This window comes from Bos javanicus, chromosome 26, assembly GCF_032452875.1.
Source record: "Bos javanicus breed banteng chromosome 26, ARS-OSU_banteng_1.0, whole genome shotgun sequence".
Classification (NCBI taxonomy): domain Eukaryota; kingdom Metazoa; phylum Chordata; class Mammalia; order Artiodactyla; family Bovidae; genus Bos; species Bos javanicus.
The window spans coordinates 49,310,293-49,328,136 of record NC_083893.1 but is presented as its reverse complement, the minus strand read 5'-3'; positions in this window follow the sequence as shown (position 1 = coordinate 49,328,136).

Genomic DNA, 17,844 nt, shown 5'->3' with positions numbered 1-17,844 from the left:
GCAAACTTTGGGGCCCCCACACAGAGGGGCTGAATCAGAAACGCAGAGCAGGGTAGCAAGGCACAGGGCAGCAAGCCCTCTGCTGCCCGGGTGACGTCTGGGTGAGACCGGGGCCCCACACGGGCAGGGGACAGGGCGAGCACAGAGGCACGCTGGCTGCTCCTCACGGCCGGCCGGAGCCCGCGCTGATCTGAGCGATCACACGCTCCGCGACCTCTTTCCCATTCCTAAACGCTGACAAGCCATCTGCTTGTTTGGCCTTTGCCAGACATTTGTTTTTATAGTTAATATCAATGGATTGAAGCGATGTAGGCAGAGAAAATTATTTTCATATTTCAATCACATTACAAATGAGGTGCGGCAAGGAGAAGCTGTGTTCCCTGGAGGCGCCGCTCTCAGCAGAGCAAACATAATCCATTTTGCTCATAAGCACTTGTCGGCGTGCGGAAGAGCTCCACGTCAGGAGCTCTGCTCATCGGTGATGGCATTGCCTCTGCCAGCGGCTCCAAAGCTGAGACGACGATGTCCTCCTTTGGGCTTCAGTCGTGTCTGCTGACGGCCTATGAGCCGCGAGTATCTTAAGAGCAGGAGGGCCAGGGACAAGGTTGAAGCCCCCACGGAAACCCAGGCAGGCACCCAGAACTCAGACAGGAGCCGTCTGAGCCAGTCCGGGTGCCACTGGCCCTTCTCTTGCCCCTCAGGTGGAGCCTTCAACCCCAGCCGAGCCTCCTCCCACAGGCCCTTCTGGAGTCCAGGCACACCAAGTGAGCGGGTAGGGGCTCCTTTTCCAAAAGAAGAAAATAATGGTATTTGGATCATATATGGAACTTTTCATCTTCAAAACAGTTTCACACACGGAGCTGTAAAAATGAATGCAAACTTGTAAATGTAACACCATAACGATGCCCAGGAATTATGAATGGGCCATAAGTAAAATTAAATTGTAGTGCTGGGAGAAACGTTATTTTTATGCTTAGGAAACCTTAGTTACAGACTAACTATAGAAAATACGACTCATATATTTAAGGTCTGTATTTTAAAAGAACAATCAGCTGTGCACGCGCATCCCTGACCAGCCTCCAGAAAGAAATTAACTGATTATGTTCTAGTGACTTCAGGAAGAATCTGAGTTTCTATTTTCCCTGCCACAGTTCACAGCCCTGCAGGATCCAGTTGTTGCAACATCTTTCATTGAGAAGACTATGCTTTCTGTTTTGAATTGCCTTTGCTCCTTGGTCAAAGCTCAGCTGACCGTGCTTGTCATCCGTGTGGGTCTATCTGGGGGCTCTCTATCCCGTTTCACTGACCCTTCTCTGCTCTTGTACCATCCTACTATCCTGTTCCTCCTGTGAGTGATGATTAAGGTTGTTTTTCCTTCTTTATGAAAATGATAGCACTCTCTAAAGGGAGCAGGAGAAAAACCATTGCTTTTGCTGAAAATTCCACGTCTAAGAATTTAGAAATTTTTATGCAGAATCTGCCTATTGCATACACGTGCTAAGTTGCTTCAGTCATGTCTGACTCTTTGCAACCCTATGAACTGTAGCCCACCAGGCTCCTCTGTCCATGGGATTCTTCAGGCAGTGGGTTGCCATTTCTTCCTCCAGGGGATCTTCCCGATGTAGGGATCGAACCTGTGTCTCTTGCATCCCCTGAATTGGCAGGTGGATTCTTTACCACTGCACCAGCTGGGAAGACCCGTGTGTCTCTGGGGACATGGAAATGAACTTGAGAAAGGCACTCTTCTCAGAAAGCTCAAGGCTAACATTTAGACAAACAAACAAAGAAAAGTAAATGCATTATTACACGATTTACACCGTGCATGAGGTTTAAGCCAGATGCTAAAGGAACAAGGAATGTCCTATAGGTGAGGGCAGGTCTGCAAAGGTGAGGTACCTAAGCCAGGGTGAAACAGGAAGAAGAGTGAGGTATTAGTCTGAGAGTCCTCCTAAGCAAGGGTGCTAAGCAAATCCCTCACTAAAATTAACCCAATTATTGAAATCTGTACACAATCTATATGTAGACAGCTACAAAATCCTGATGAAGGAAATCTAAATAAATGGATATATATGCATTGTTTATGGACTAGAAGACTAAGTATTGTCAAGATGATGATTCTTCCCAAATGGATCTATAGATGAAGCACAACCTGCTCTAAAGTTCATATGATAAGTTAAAAGACCAAGACTAGTCAATGCAACACTGAAGAAGAGCAAGACTGGGCAGCGTCTGACAAGAGAGCTATCCAGACAGCACAGTGGGTACAGGAGCCGAGAAGGGTCAATGAAACGGAATAGAGAGCCCCCAGATAGACCCACATGGATGACAAGCACGGTCAGCTGAACTTTAACCAAGGCGCGAAGGCAATTCAAAACCGAAAGCATAGTCTTCTCAATGAAAGATGCTGGAACAACTGGACACCAAAACATGCGTCTAGACATTGACTAGATCCATTTCATTCATTATGACTTTCTCAAAAAACTAACTCAAATGTATGATAAACCTACATATGAAGAGTGGTACTATAAAATACAGAATAAAACGTTGAAAAAAATCCATGTGACCTTGGGTGTAGCTACGAGTCTGCAGAAAATACAAACACATGATCTATAAAAGTAAAAAATTGACAAGCAAGACTTTATTAAAATTTAAAAATTCTGTTCTTTAAAAGACACCGTTAAGATAAAGAAGAAACAAGCCACAGACAGGGAGAAAGTATTTGAAACACAGGTCTGATAAAAGATGGTATCCAAGATATAGAAAGAAGCCTGAAACCTAGACAATAGAAAACAACCCAAATATGGGTAAAAGATCTAAACAGACGCCTCACCAGAGCCAAGAAAGATGCAAATCAGCACGGGCGAGGATACCTAGCATCCTTTCCATCAGTGAATTGCAGACTATAGCAACAGTGAGGTGCCCCCACTCGCATCAGAGCGGCTAAGACCCCAGACTGACGGTGTCAAGTGCCGATGAGGATGCAGAACCACAGGAGCTCATCCGTTGCTGGTGGGAATGTGAAAGGAACAGCCACTTTGAAAGACAGTTGAAGAGTTTCTTGCAATGCTAAATGGGCTTCCCTGGTGGGTCAGGGGTAAGGAGTCCGCCTGCAATGCCAGAGCTGCACAAGACCCAGGTTTGATCCCTGGGTCGGGAAGATCCCCTGGAGGAGGACACGGCAACCCACGCCAGTATTCTCGCCTGGAGAATCCCATGGACATAGGAACCTAGCAGGCTACAGTCCATAGGGTCACAAAGAGCCAGACAGACACGACTGAAGTGACTGAGCACGCGTGCACAATGCTGAACACAGTCTCACTACACAGTCATACTTCTAGGCATTTATCCCATTGATTTGAAAGCTTATGTACAAAAAACCTGAATATGAATATTTATAACAGTTTAATTCATAATTGCCAAAACTGGAAGCCATCAAGAGGTACTTCAATGGATTAATGGATACATGAACTGTGGCACAGCCAGAGACTGCAGAGATGAAAACCGATGAGCTAACAAGCTACAAAAAGACTTGTAAATGCATATTGCTAAGTGAGAGAAGTCAGTATGAAAAGGTTACATGCTGTATATTTCCAATTATTTGACATTCTGGAAAAGGAAACAAAAAAAAATAATTGGTTTCTAGATTATTGGGAAGGGGAAAAGATTAAATAGAAGAAACACAGGATTTTTAGGGTGATCAAAGAATTCCATATGACAGTATAATAGAGATACTTGCCATTAGGCATTTGTCAAAACACATAGAACTTTATAACATGACGAGTGGCCCTGAATGCATGCAAATTAAGAATGTGATTTAGGGATGCCAGAAAGGAGTACAAGCCAGAACAAGAGACTCTACTTATATACACAGGAGAAAGTCTCGCTGAGGACGGGGACGTGATGGCCAAAGTAGCTTCAGAAATGAGTGAAGTCTGTAAGGCGAGAGGCAAAGGAGCTGCACGTGAGCAGGTATATTCATATTCAGGGGTTCTGTACTCTGGGTGGTAAGGTTGTGCCCGCAGGAGGTGCAGGCATTGCTGCTCATGTGCAGTGGGGCTGAGCAGTTCAGTGAGTGAGTGAGGAACGTGGGGAGCCTGGCTCTTCTCTGCTGGGGAATTTCTAGATAAGCAAGGAGGGAGGCTAGTGTGATCTGTGAAGTGATAGATTAGAGTCTCAGACCCCAGTCAGAACACATGCTTAATCTAGTAGAGATGCAGGTGATCACATATAGAGTTTACAGATACATTTGCAAAAGCTAGTGCTGCGTGCTAAGTCACTTAAGTTCCATCCGACTCTGCAACCCCATGGACTATAGCCTGCCAGGCTCCTGTCCCTGTGGGATTTCCCAGGCAAGAATATTGGAGTAGAGTGCCATTTCCTACTCCAGGGGATCTTCCTGACCCAGGGATCGAACCTGAGTCTCCTGCGGCTCCTGTATTGCAGACGGATTCTTTACCACTGAGCCACCAGGGAAGCACAGATGCTGGTAGACAGTATGCTAGAACTTAGCACAACGTGGGTGTACATCAAACCTTATATACAGCTTGTGCATAGGCATGTTATATATATCTCCATATGTATTAAACATTCAATATATCTTAAGTAATTTTGTTCTTGGGCTTCCCCGCTGACTCTGCCGGTAAAGAATCCTCCTGAAATGCAGGAGATGCAGGTTTGATCCCTGGGTCAGGAGGATCCCCTGGAGGGGGAAATGGCAACCCACTCCAGTATTCTCGTCTGATAAATCCCATGGACGGAGGAGCCTGGCCGGCTACAGTCCTAAGGGTCACAGAGTCGGACATGACTGAGCAACCAAGTCAAAAAAGCAAGCAAGTCTTGCTCTTTTTGCATTAAAAAGAACAGGAAGCGTGGATATAGCTTGGTGCTGCACTCTGGCCCCCAGAATCAATGCATCTTTTGGGTATTTACCAGGAGCAGACGGTTTGGGTAACTTCTGAGGACAAGGATGTCTGTGTCCCAGGATGCTGGCATGCTGCGTGCTGATCTGGGGAGCAGGAGGGGGCTGGCTGTGCCCTGGGCTGACTCACTGTTCTCTTCATGTTGCTCAGGGAGACGACTGAGGACTTCCTTAAGGAAGACAGTGACTTCTCTGTGTGAATTCCGGGGCGCTGGGTATGTGGAAGAATCGTCTGTGCCATTTTGGGCTCAGAGTTCTGGGCATTCTTTCTTCCACTGGAACATGACTGTTTTTTAGTTTCTCTTCACTGTCGTCACTCAGGTTCAGAGACTTCCCCTCAAATAGGCAGCGTGGCAAGGGGTCTCTCTTGTCTTTCGAGATGGTTTTGTAGCGCCCCACCCAACCCTGCCAAGGGCTTCCTACCAGACCCCTCACTCTGCCCTGCGTCCCCTGCAGACTTCACCTCTCTCTCGCCCCTTTCAGGGAAGCCCCTGCTGAATCAGGTCATCCTTATAAAAGGCACCCCTATCCTCTGTCAAGGACATCTTAGTTAATTACTAATTTGATCTCTGACTCTTTCAACCATTCATGAGTCATTTATTGACAGCCCAAGACTGTCAGGTCCTGGACTTGTGGGGGGTGGGAGGAGGGTGACTGAGTGATCAGAAGGGGCAAGGGGTCATTTCAGGGTCATAGACATATAAATACCTGCGTATTTTGGGTTAAATAAAGTAAGTATGGGGCCCCAGTAGAAGCAGCATGTCTGCGGAGGGTGAATTTCCCTAGGGCATCAAAGACAAAGGTTGGATTCAAATAGCATTTCCCTCAGCTTGTGCCAAAGGAGCTGCCATCTCAACAATGAAACATGAAAAAAATGATGTTGAATATGCCTGGGATTCAGGGAGGCAGAGGTGGAGCTTCCACGGACAAGAAAACCGAAATAGATCATGAGGTTTCGATGGAATGCCCCCAAGGTGGAGAGATACAGTATTTTTATGGAGCTCTAGGAACATTGCAATTGATCAAAAAAGCCCTTTCTACATGGAAAGCTTTCAGGTCCATATTTGATCAGGACCATAAGTCAGGTCAGCTGTGTCTCTCGGCTCACACGCCCTACTGGGGAAGAGGATCGAGAAAGTTCCTGATGGGCTTGCTTACTTTTCTCAGGTCTGTCGAGGATCCGTGGTGACGCTGGTGGCGCCTGGCGTGGCCAACTCCTGAGGCTCCTGGTCCAAGGCATTTGAGGTGAGGATGCCTGGGAACCTCCCCGGGCTGGTGGCTCTCCCAGGAGTAAGCCGCAGAGCAGCGCTGGGCCTGCCCCTCGGCATGGCCTGTCTGTGGGCAGCTCAGTGCTCACATCCCAGTCGTAGGGCCACATTCTCCTCCACATGGACCCCGGTCCAGCAGAGATACTGAGCCTTGGGTGGACTTTTCATCCTCCAGAACTACCTGTTTTACAGACCCGAGGGGTAGCACCCTGGTCTTGTTTTGCTAAAGCTTCTCTCTTGGTCAGCATCCTGAGACCCTGGGGTTAGGAGTAAAGCAAACCCAAGCTCAGGGAGGATCGCCCTCCTTAATTGCCTGGCTTCACAGGCCTCCTGCCCATCTCAGAAAGGGAGGGGACATTGAAGACGGTTTGATGATGAACCTGTCTATAAAGCAGAAACAGAGTCACAAGCATAGAGAGATCAGACCAGTGGTTGCCAAGGGGAGGGGAGCAGGAGAAGAACTGGGGATTTGGGGTTAGCAGAGGCAAAACTCACGTAGGATGGGTAAGCAACAAGGTCTTGCTGCAGAGCTCAGGGATCTACATTCAGTATCCTGCGGTAAGAATACGCAAAAAAAGCTGATACAGTTTCCTATTAAGTTAGGCATAACGTTTCACATGACCCAGAAATTCCAACTTATAGGTGTTTACTCAAGAGAAATAGAAACTCACGATCACACAAACTTCACATATGAATATTTAGAGTGGCTTCATATATCCAACCAGTCAATCCTAAAGAAGATTAGTCCTGGGTGTTCATTGGAAGGACTGATGCTAAAGCTGAAGCTCCAATCCTTTGGCCACCTGATGCGAAGAAGTGACTCACTGGAAAAGACCCTGATGCTGGGAAAGACTGAAGATGGGAGGAGAAGGGGATGGCAGAGGAAGAGATGGTTGGATGGCATCACCAACTCAATGGACATGAGTTTGAGTAAGCTCCAGGAGTTGGTGATGGACAGGGAGGCCTGGCGTGCTGCAGTCCCTGGGGTTGCAGAGAGTCGGACACGACTGAGTGGCTGAACTGAACTGAACATGTATCATCCACCAAAAATGGAAACAACCGATGTTCTTCAGCGGAGGAGTGAATACTCATGCTGGGACTCATCCTTACCAGGAATATGACATATCAATAAAAAGAAATTAGCTTTTGATACATACAATGACAATGATGACTCTCAAACACATTTTGCTAAGTGAGAGAAGCCAGATTCAATGGTTACAGACAGCATAATTCCATGTATATGACTTTCTGGGGAGCGTGAAAAGGAGCACAGAAAAGAAATCAGGCATTTCCAGGGTCATGGCAGAGAGAGGAGCTGACCACGAGTGGGAGGTGCAGGGGTTTTTGGGGGGGAATGGATCTTTTCAACTACAGAGGTGGTTATGAATCTGCATGTGTAAATCTCACACAACTGTTGGCTAAGGAGTGAATTTTACTGTCGGTAGAACCCACTTCAATAAACCTAACTAAATGACAAGAAAAGAAATCCAACACAACCCCATAGAATTACAGTCCGTCATCTACCAGATCGGCAGAATTTAAAAAGACTTACCATAGAAGGAAAACAAGCAAAAAAAAAAAAGTTGCCGTGGAAGTAGCAGGGCGCTGGCTGCCTTTCTTAGGTTAGACTTTCTGGAGAACACATTTCCTGAAATATTAAGGAGCGAGCTGTCAGGGGCTGAACCACGAGGGCCCCCCAGTCCACAGAGGGTTAAGGAGCCTGGACAGACTGCAAAGAAAGGCCACGGCCTGAGCTGCACAAGCCCGCAGGGCACCTTTGTCCTGAAAAGCAAACCTGGAAAGATCTTCCCCCTTTAAAATGCACGGCTGCACACTCCCGACACATCGCCAGGGGCTGCAGGGGCACCCGCAGGGCTGGTCCTCAGAGCCTGGCACCTCCCGGGACACCTCTATTTGCTGGGGAGGATGGGACTGATCTTGGTTCCGATCCGCCCCGGCCACTGTGCTGGCAGCTTTGTGAATATTATTTCAGCAAAACGCTGGTGAGGACAGTCACACGGCTGTCATCGCTCCGTGCTCTGCGTGCTCAGGTGCTCAGTCGTGTCCGACTCTTTGTGACCCACAGACTACAGCCCGCCAGGCTCCTCTGTCCATGGGACTTTCCAGGCAAGATACTGGAGTGGCTTGCCATTTCCTCCTCCAGGGGATCTTCCCGATCCAGGGATGGAACCCACACCTCTTCTGTCTTCTGAGGCTGAGGCCTTGCCCTGCATAAGCTCACCTGTCACCCTGAGTCATGGCCACAACCCTGGGAGAGGCTGGTTCTCCTCTGTCACAGGGAGTGAATGAAACGCATTTCAGAAGAGGGCTCAGCCATCCATGCTTCGGGGCTCAGGGTGAGACAGGGGTGCAGGGTGAGCCCTGCTGAGCTTGCCAAGAGAGCCCCTGTTGAAATCGCCCCAGGGCCCTGCTGGCTGCGTGGTGGCGCTGAGGATCCCAGGAGGAGGCGTGTGGAGGCCTCAGCCTCGTGCCAGAAACTAACAGGAGCCCCGTGGCTCCCAGCGTGCCCCTTCCTGTTCCAAACGGGCACGGGGCTGGAGACGGGGCCGCCCGCTAAGCACGAGGAGCTGGCCGATGGGAAAGCAAGGCTGCCCGTCACATCGGAGGGGCGTGTGCCTCTCTAGAGCCCAGCAGAGTTCTCCTGGGTCAGTCAGTGCCTCACCTCCTGCGGCTCTGGGGTGTTGGAGCTGCCTTGGAGCAGGGGTCAGGGCAGTTCTGAGAGGCGAGGGGGCTCAGGGAATGGCTCAGAGAGGAACAGATCCACGGGCACCCTTTCATCCAAGGGACGGGCTCAGCTCCTGCCCAGGAAGAGGAACAAACCCGCACGGGGACCACAGCCAGCACCACTCTCTGGGCCCTGGGCCGTCCAGCCCCTGCCTGCGATTCCTGCTCACATCCAGAGATGCAGGCCCTGATGTCACTGTCCGGGCAATGAGTAAGCTGTGATGGCCAGGTGCCCGCACTGGTCTGTCCTGCAGAAGCCAGGCGAGTAGGCCCGGCATCCCTCTGGACCATAAGGGCAGGAGGATTAAGGCACATGGCTGGTCATCACCGTCCCAGGGCTGTTATTTACCCTCCCAGGCGTATCTTACCCTGACCTTCAGTGTCCTGTGTAGGGGGACCCTCAGGGTCAGGACCCTTGGTGGAGAGTGACAGGCAGACAGGCACCATGATGGGGGCAGGAGATGGCTTCTGGGGTGAGTCTGCAGCCAGGGTACCCCAGCAGGGGTCGGTGGTGTGCAACGGAAGAGTCTCCAGCTGGGAAGCAGGCACTGCTGGATCAGGGAACCGAGAGGGGACCCTCTTGCTGACTACCCAGCCCATCCCCCCATCCTCCCTGCAGCTCCATCCTCACGAGACATGCACAGGCAGACAGACTGTACAGGGCTTGGAGTCTGCAGACAAGGAAGTGTGTGGGAGACTGCTGTCCTGGCGATGCAACAGGCTTGGGGCAACATTCCAGGGAGCAAAGGGGTCCCCCAGACTGTGGGACCAGGAGCTGCAGCCCAGGGCAGCCAGAATGGAGAAGCACGGCCTGGAAGCAGCCGCTAATGTTGGGGAGCCTAAGGTCCAAGGGCTGGACACCGGCTCTGGGCCTGGAGCCAAGACAGCGCAAGGGCCAGGCCTGCCCCGGCACAGCCTTCTGGCCTCAATTTTAACATCTTACTTTGAGACTCAGAAAAGGGCTAATAAAATTCCTCCGGCTTCAGGTTGAATACTAGGAGTAGTCTGGAAGGAATTAGCAACATCAGAGCAAGAAATATGAGCCCAAGCCTGATTTAAAGGGCTGTGGAAAGCTGGGGCAGAGCTATTGACCTGAAATGACCCGTCTGCAGGCACAGAGCTGACTTCTCATCTCAAAGGCTCCGAAGCTGGACCCCTATCCTGGAGCTGGGGCCGCGGGGGCTCAGCGCCCTGACCAGACTGCCTGTGATGTCTCAGGATTTCTTTGAGGTCTCTGGGGTCCCTCTGCTCGGAGGCACGTCCACTGGGGCCTGGGGTCCAGGGGGTCTTCCTGCACTTTAAACATGAGTTCCATGGAGGCCAGTCTCCGTATCCGAGACCCTCTCAGCTCCGCCATGCAGCAGGGGCTTGCCTTCATGAGCCCAGCAGAATCAGCTAATGGAGGATAATAAAATGGGAATGACTGTTACTTACCTAAGACAGTGAACAATTCTATCAAGTCATTGTGTTTTGTGAAATGTTGCTTTAAACGTCTTCTATATACAAATATCTCCCCCCTTCCTCCACTTGGCTACTTGAGAGATAAGAGAAAGGTTTGTCTTAGCCAACTGTGATATGAAGCTGATTTGTAAAGGAATGGCATCGATGTAATGTTAGAAAAACAGTCATTTGAGCACTAAGACGAAACTCAGCAAACTTTATGCTTTCCGGCTGGTTGTACCTGGGGACTTGTGTATAAATAGCTGACTCCTCTGTTCACAAATCTCTGAAATCCTATTATAGACGAGCTGGTTTGGGCTCGTGGTGTGCTCAGGATTTTAAAAGCCCATTGTTGCTGTTCAGTCTCTAAGTCATATCAACTCTTTGCGACCCCACGGACTGTAGCACGCCAGGCCTCCCTGTCCTTCACTGTCTCCTGGAGCTTCTCAAACTCATGTCCACTGAGTCAGTGATATCATCCAACCATCTCATCCTCTGTCGTCCCCTTCTCCTCCTGCCCTCAATCTTTCCCAGCATCGGGGTCTTTTCCAACGAGTCAGCTCTTCACATCAGGTGGTCAAAGCACTGGAGCTTCAGCTTCATCATCAGTCTTTCTAATGAATATTCAAGGTTGATTTCCTTTGCTGTCCAAGGGACTCTCGAGAGTCTTCTCCAGCACCACAGTTCAAAAGCATCAATTCTGGCCTAGGCTGGGATGGAGAATCTAGTTTTTAACGCTGCCCACTCACTAATGCTGCTGTGGGTGGTCAGTGGTGCTCAGAGCACACTTTAGGAAACACCATCTATTTCGAGGGAAGACTTTGTCACTCGAAGGGGAGACCATCACACACTTTGGGAAACACCATCTATTTCGAGGGAAGACTTTGTCACTCGAAGGGAAGACCATCACACACTTTGGGAAACACCATCTATTTCGAGGGAAGACTTTGTCACTCGAAGGGGAGACCATCACATACTTTGGGAAACACCATCTATTTCGAGGGAAGACTTTGTCACTCGAAGGGAAGACCATCACACACTTTGGGAAACACCATCTATTTCGAGGGAAGACTTTGTCACTCGAAGGGAAGACCATCACACACTTTGGGAAACACCATCTATTTCGAGGGAAGACTCTGTCACTCGAAGGGAGATCATCACTCTTAGTCCCCTTTGATCACCCTCAGCTCACCCAGAGCCAGTGCAGCCAATGGGAGGAAGGAGCAGAAACATCCGTCATCCGTTGTGATGCTTCCAATAGTAAAGAGTGTGTCTGGGATTTAAAGCTAATGCCTCCATTCAGAGCTGCTCCGGGCACAGGGTCACGGTGGGAGTGTCACTCCCAGGCATGGGGTCACGGTGGGGGTGTCACTCCAGGGCACAGGGTCATGGTGGGGGTGTCAGTCTGGGCACAGGGTCACAGTGGGGCTCTCACTCCGGGCACAGGGTCACGGTGGGGCTGTCACTCCCAGGCATGGGGTCATGGTGGGGGGTGTCAGTCTGGGCACAGGGTCACAGTGGGGGTGTCACTCCCAGGCATGGGGTCACAGTGGGGGTGTCACTCCCAGGCACGGGGTCACGGTGGGGGTGTCACTCCCAGGCATGGGGTCACAGGGGAGGTGTCACTCCCAGGCATGGGGTCACGGTGGGGGTGTCACTCCCAGGCATGGGATCACGGTGGGGCTGTCACTCCGGGCACGGGGTCACAGTGGGGCTGTCACTCTCAGGCATGGGGTCATGGTGGGGGTGTCAGTCTGGGCATGGGAAATAGGCACTGGGTCCTGTGGCCTGGGAATAGTACTCAACTGTTTCTAAACTGGCCTCTGCCGCGCCTTGCCGGTCCCTGGGCTTCTCCGAAGGGCTCCTGGTGTCCCAGGCCAGCCCTGAGAAGGGAGGCGCCGGCCTCCAGACCCAGCAGGCTATGCCAGCCCCCAGCGCCCCCCGCCTCGGGAACCTGAGCTGGAGGAGGAGCCCTGCGCTGGCGTCCAGCCTCCCACTCACCTTCCTCCCACTCCGCCAGGCTCTGCTGCTTGTGGGAAAGAAGGAGCTTATTCTCCATGCCGGGGCCGTAAATCCTGGTTGTGCATTAGAATTAGCCGAAGAGCTTTTTAAACAATCAGGCCCCCTGGCCTCACCCAGGAGATGGATTTAATTGACCCAGAGGAGGGCCGGCGGGGTATTTTTAAAGCTTGGTAGACTTTTGATGTGCAGCCTGAGTTGAGAACCAGCTCAAGTCCCACCCTGCGGTCCTGTTCCTCTCCTTTCCAGCAAACTTCTGTGTCCTGGGGCTCCCAGGCGGGCTTGCATTTTGATGGGAACTGGAGTTCTCTGGAATTCGGAAGTCCTTTGAGAAGCCTCACTCCTGACTACCGTCGTGCTGAGTGTTACTTTAGAAGCCTGACGTTCGATCAGAGAAACGTCTTTGTTCACGGGTCTGCCTTTTACTCAGCACAAGGAACCTGTTGTTGCCGTGGGAGAATCCAAGGATGTATTATCTCCTTATTTATATATATTTTAATTTATTTGCTTATTTTTGGCTACACTGGCTGCTGCTGTGGGTTTTTTCTAGATGCAGAGGGCGCGGGCTGCTCTCCAGCTGTGGTGCTCGGCCTTCTCTTAAAGAGCACGAGCTTTAGGGTCCGGGCTCAGCGGTCCGGGCACACCGGCTTAGTTGCCCCGCAGCCTGCGGAAGCCTCCCAAACCAGGGATCAAAACTGTGTCCCTGCATTGGCAGGCAGATCCTTAATGGCTGGGCCAGCAGGGAAGTCCAGGGTCTAGTATTTAAAGGGAATGAAAACCCACTGATTTAGAGAGACTCTCAGGAACGAGTAGATTAGAGACAGGGCTAGCTGCACCCACCAACAGTCAGGGAGGCCCCCAAGAATCCCCGCGGGTGGGTGGGGGACCAGGGAAAGGCTCGCCGGCCCTGTGCTGGCATCATTCTGGTCCTGGGGGCAGTGGCCCCTGAACACACGCCATCTCCTTTGGGGCAGCAGGGGACCAGAAGGGACCGGTCCGGCTCAGGGAAGCCCCAGGCAATCGGCCATGAACGGGAGGCTCACCACCGAAGGAAGTGCAGTGAGCCCAGGGCTGAGCAGGCTGTGCCTGGAGGCGCTGGGGCAAGGCTCTGCTAGGCTGGAGTAAGGGAGACCCCTGCGAGTGCCTGATACACGTTTGCCCACCCTCGCTGGCCGGGTCCCTGCCAGCCAGGACCCCTGCTGACAGGGACGCCCTCCCGCCAGCCCCACGACTGGCTGGGACCCCCTGGCTGACCTGAACTTCTCACTGGATTGGACTGTCACTGATCAGGAACGCCTCGCTGTTTGGGACCCCCTTGCTGACGGGTCAGTACCCCAAAGAGAACAGAGAGCAGGGGTGCACATGCCTCTCTCCAGCGCCTCCTCTCCACCAGCTGTTGGCCCAGGCATGTCCGGAATAGGCTGGGCTCTGCCCCACCTGTGCCAGGGTCTCGGGTCTCCAGGAGGGTGGGTGAGAAAGGAGCCCCGTCTGGAGCTGGCTACGGGGCCTGTCTGCTGCTTTGACACGGCCCCCAGGGAGTCCAGCTGAGCACTATGACTTCTCTGGATCCTTCTCACCTGCAGGGTGGGCGGGCTAACCTCGAGGACCCGTGAACCCCAGCTTGCCTGCATCTCCCTGCCAGCCTCTTCACACTGGCTCATGCACCAGGGCCCTTCCATCCCCATCTGGGGGTCAGCGGCCAGCTTGAGGATCTCCCATCCCCAGCTCTGACCCTGGTGGGACTCCAGGCTGTGTCCCCCCAGAGCCAGTCCAGTTTCCCTCCCCAGCCCAGAAAGGACCACCACCCCCAGATCTTGGGGGTAGGGGGTGCATAGGAGGTGGGAGAGCCTCACCAAGCCCCTGACGATGACCAAAAAACACCCAAGAAAAGTTGTGCCTTTCTCAAAGCCTGGACTCTGCAACCCTCGTCTCGCACAGGCGTAAGATCTGATTTTCCATTATGTTGCTGTTGTTGTTCGTCACTGAGTCTAATCTGATTCTTTGAGACCCCATGGACTGTAGCGTGCCAGGCTTCCCTGTCCTTCATTGTCTCCCGGAGTTTGCTCAGACTCATGTCCACTGAGTCAGTGATGCCATCCAGCCATCTCATCCTCTGTCGTCCCCTTCTCCTCCTGCCCCAATCTTTCCCGGCATCAGAATCTTTTCCGATAAGTCTACTCTTTGTTTCAGGCGGCCAAAGTATTGGAGCTTCAGCTTCAGCATCAGTCCTTCCAATGAATATTCAGGCTTGAATTCCTTTAGGGCTGACTGGTTTGATCTTCTTTCCATTATAAGCAATCACAATTAATGGCATACATCTTCATTTTGATAACTCAAGTCATACTTTTAGCAATTGTTACAGCACATAAAAATGAAGAAAGATCACATTTGAGCTGGAGGAGCTGAGGGCTGAAGGCCTTTTATGGTTCATTGGCAGAGACTGAATAAAAATAACTTTTAAGTGCAAAATCTTTTACACTGGAGCATGCATGAGGAATAACTCTGAGTCTGGGTAAGCTGAGAGCAATTGGGTTCTGTTTATTTGTTTAACAGATAATGGATGTGTTCATTGAACCCAGTGGCAGATGCAGCATCTTCTTCTGAAGTGTGGAAACAAATGAGAACCTGTGTATCTTTCAGATCCCCAAGTCTTGAGATGAGCAAGGCTGTTGTGAGGAAGATCCTCTCGTGCTGAGTCCTTCCAGGTCTGAGAGACAAGCGTGTGAGGCTTTGAGATGTCTTGGTGTGATTTTGCCCGAGGACCAGAGAAGATCTAACAAGGAGGGCTGAACGACCCCAGATAGCTTGAAATAAGACTTTCTGAAACAATGGGATTTAACCAGGGCAAGTGCCGGAGGTGCCAATTTGCGCGTGGTTCCTGTGGAAAGGTTTTGTGCTCCTTTATTTCCTGTAGCCGTCCTGTAATGATCTTAGGAGCTAAATCAGCAGTGCCTGAAAACTCAGAACTCCGCAGACTCCAGTAGACTGCTGATATCCGAAGCCGAGGGTGCCCAGGATGCTGCCCAGCACCGGCACGGCACCCCGGCAGGCCCACTCGGTGTTTCTGGGGGCAGTGGTGCCCCATGCAGAAACATCATCCTTTCCCGTCTTGGACTTACTCTTTCTCTCTAAATCCCCACCTAGCCGGTTAACAAGGAGCCCAATCTCAGCCATTCCTGGGGGTTCTATGGGGTGCAGGGCCAGAAGATACTGGCCCCAGGGCTGTGGGGAGCACCCCCTTCCCCAGCCATTGGTCACCAATGCAGCCAAGTACCACTGGAATGCCCCTGCGCCCACCCACACGGTTCTGGCAGGGGCCCTGACCTGTAGGGCAGGAATCTTGTTGAGGTTGGGGGCGTCTCAGCCACTCCTTCCTGTGCTCTTGCCGCCCCCCAACCCCCTCGGCCCCAGGCCTCGCTGGATGACTTTGACTCACAGACACAATCTTCTGACTTCAGTCCAGCCTGGGCTGTGCCTTCATCTTCTCTGGAATCTTGCATGTGTGCTCAGCTGCTCAGTCGTGTCCGACTCTTTGTGACCCTGTGGACTGTAGCCCGCCACGGTCCTCTGTCCATGGGATGCTTCAGGCAAGAATACTGGAGTGGGTTGCCAATTCTTCCTCCAGGGGATCTTCCCAACCCAGGGATAGAACCCGCGGCTCTTGCGTCTCCTGCGCCTCCTGCATTGCAGGTGGATTCTCTTACTACCGTGCCACCAGGGAAGCCCCCGGGGCCTTGGGGGCCACCTAATTCAGTGGTGCAGATCCCTGTTTTGGACCAGCCAGGGGCAAAGGTGGCCCTGACATCAGCAGAAATTCCTAGCACACACTTGGCTCTGACCACAGACCGGGCCCTAGGCAGTCTGAGCCTCCCAGGCAGATGATGGGTCTGCACCCTGTCCCAAGAAGGCAGGTTAAGAGCACCCAGCACACCTGGATCCCCCCCGACCCTTGCTCTAGAGCCTCCCATGGCTCCCAGCTGCCATGGGAACAGAGCACCCCTGCTGCCCTCCAGACGATGGCTTCATCACCTACTCTGAGTGCTCCTCCCCCGCCCTGTCACAAGCCTGGGCTCCAGCAGACCCCTCACTGTGCAGAGCAGACCCCACACACTCACATCCCTGTGAGTGTACCCTTGCCACCCATAGCCAGAATCCAGTGCCATCCTCTCAGAAAAGATGCCACCTAAGATGCTAGGTGGTCCTGCAGGAGGCAGCCAGGTGGATGGAGTGAGAGGCTGGGGTGGGGGTCTCTGTGGACAGAGCCTCAGGAAGTGGGGAGCTGGCTGGCTGGGTTTAGGGCTTAATCCATCTGCAAAATGATTTCACTAAAATGATCCCCTAAACCAACGTTGCCATGGAGATGTGAACAGAGTCTCCCCGCATTGTGCTCAGCAAATATTTGTCAACTCCATTTGTTGGGTGATTTGTGGGCTTGTGCCGCGCAAGCCTGAAGTTGATAAAATCCACAGGTACCAGCTGGAGAGGGAAGCGGGCAGGAGCGGAAGAAGCAGGGGAGGACAGCTTCCTCTTCGGCCTCCCAGAGTCCCGCCCTCGTCCCCATCTTGCTCTCAGAACATACTTCTCTCCCCGGTCAATAGGATTGGCCTTTGCACTTCACCTCGAGCCAGGTGTCCACAACCTGCCTGAGCTGTCACAGTTCTGCAGGCGGTGAACTTGATTTTCTGAAAACAGAATTCATCTTTTCATCACACACAGGTGGTGAGTTTCATCACCAGGTACTTTGATTCGGCAGCTCTGGTCCTTGCCTCCAGCTTCCATGTAGAGCACCAAAGGGCTTCTCGAATTCCATCAGTAACGAGGGTTCCCTCTGATCCTCTCAACTTCCTTTGGGGGTGTTCAGGGCTGAGGGTTTCCCCCCCATAAAAGGCCGATGAGAAACTTGAATCAAGCTGAAACCTGTAAGTCAAGTCAGTCTTTTCCAGAATCTATGGCAACTTTGGCCAGCGTTGATGGAAAAGAAAGTCTTGTAACCAAGCGCTGAGTTGTAGCTTGGTTCTCTCTACATAATCCACTATTTTTTCCCTAGCAAATTGGTTCTTGACGTTGATCTACTGAAAACACAGCATTAATCACTTTCCCTTGACACTCTTTCTCTGCTGCCTGATCCTTTTGCTCCTCCAGCAGCCCCCAATTAATTATCTACAGTTGACTCCTCATCACTGAGGTCCCAGTGCTTCCCCACAAGGCGAGGGATATGCAAATGATTGACATCCCTAAGCCAGCAGAGAGCTTTGCAGTGGTTTTCAAAATCCATCGAGCAACAATTCAATCTTGCAAAGATCGTCCTTTTTCTCTAAAGTGCAGTCATATTTCCAGTCCTGCCAAGGTGTATATTGGACAATGTTTATCTTTCGTTTACTTTTCCAAACTATCCTCTTACCAGAAAATAAAGAGCAAATTCTTCCCTTGTGTATGCACATCTTACATCACAAA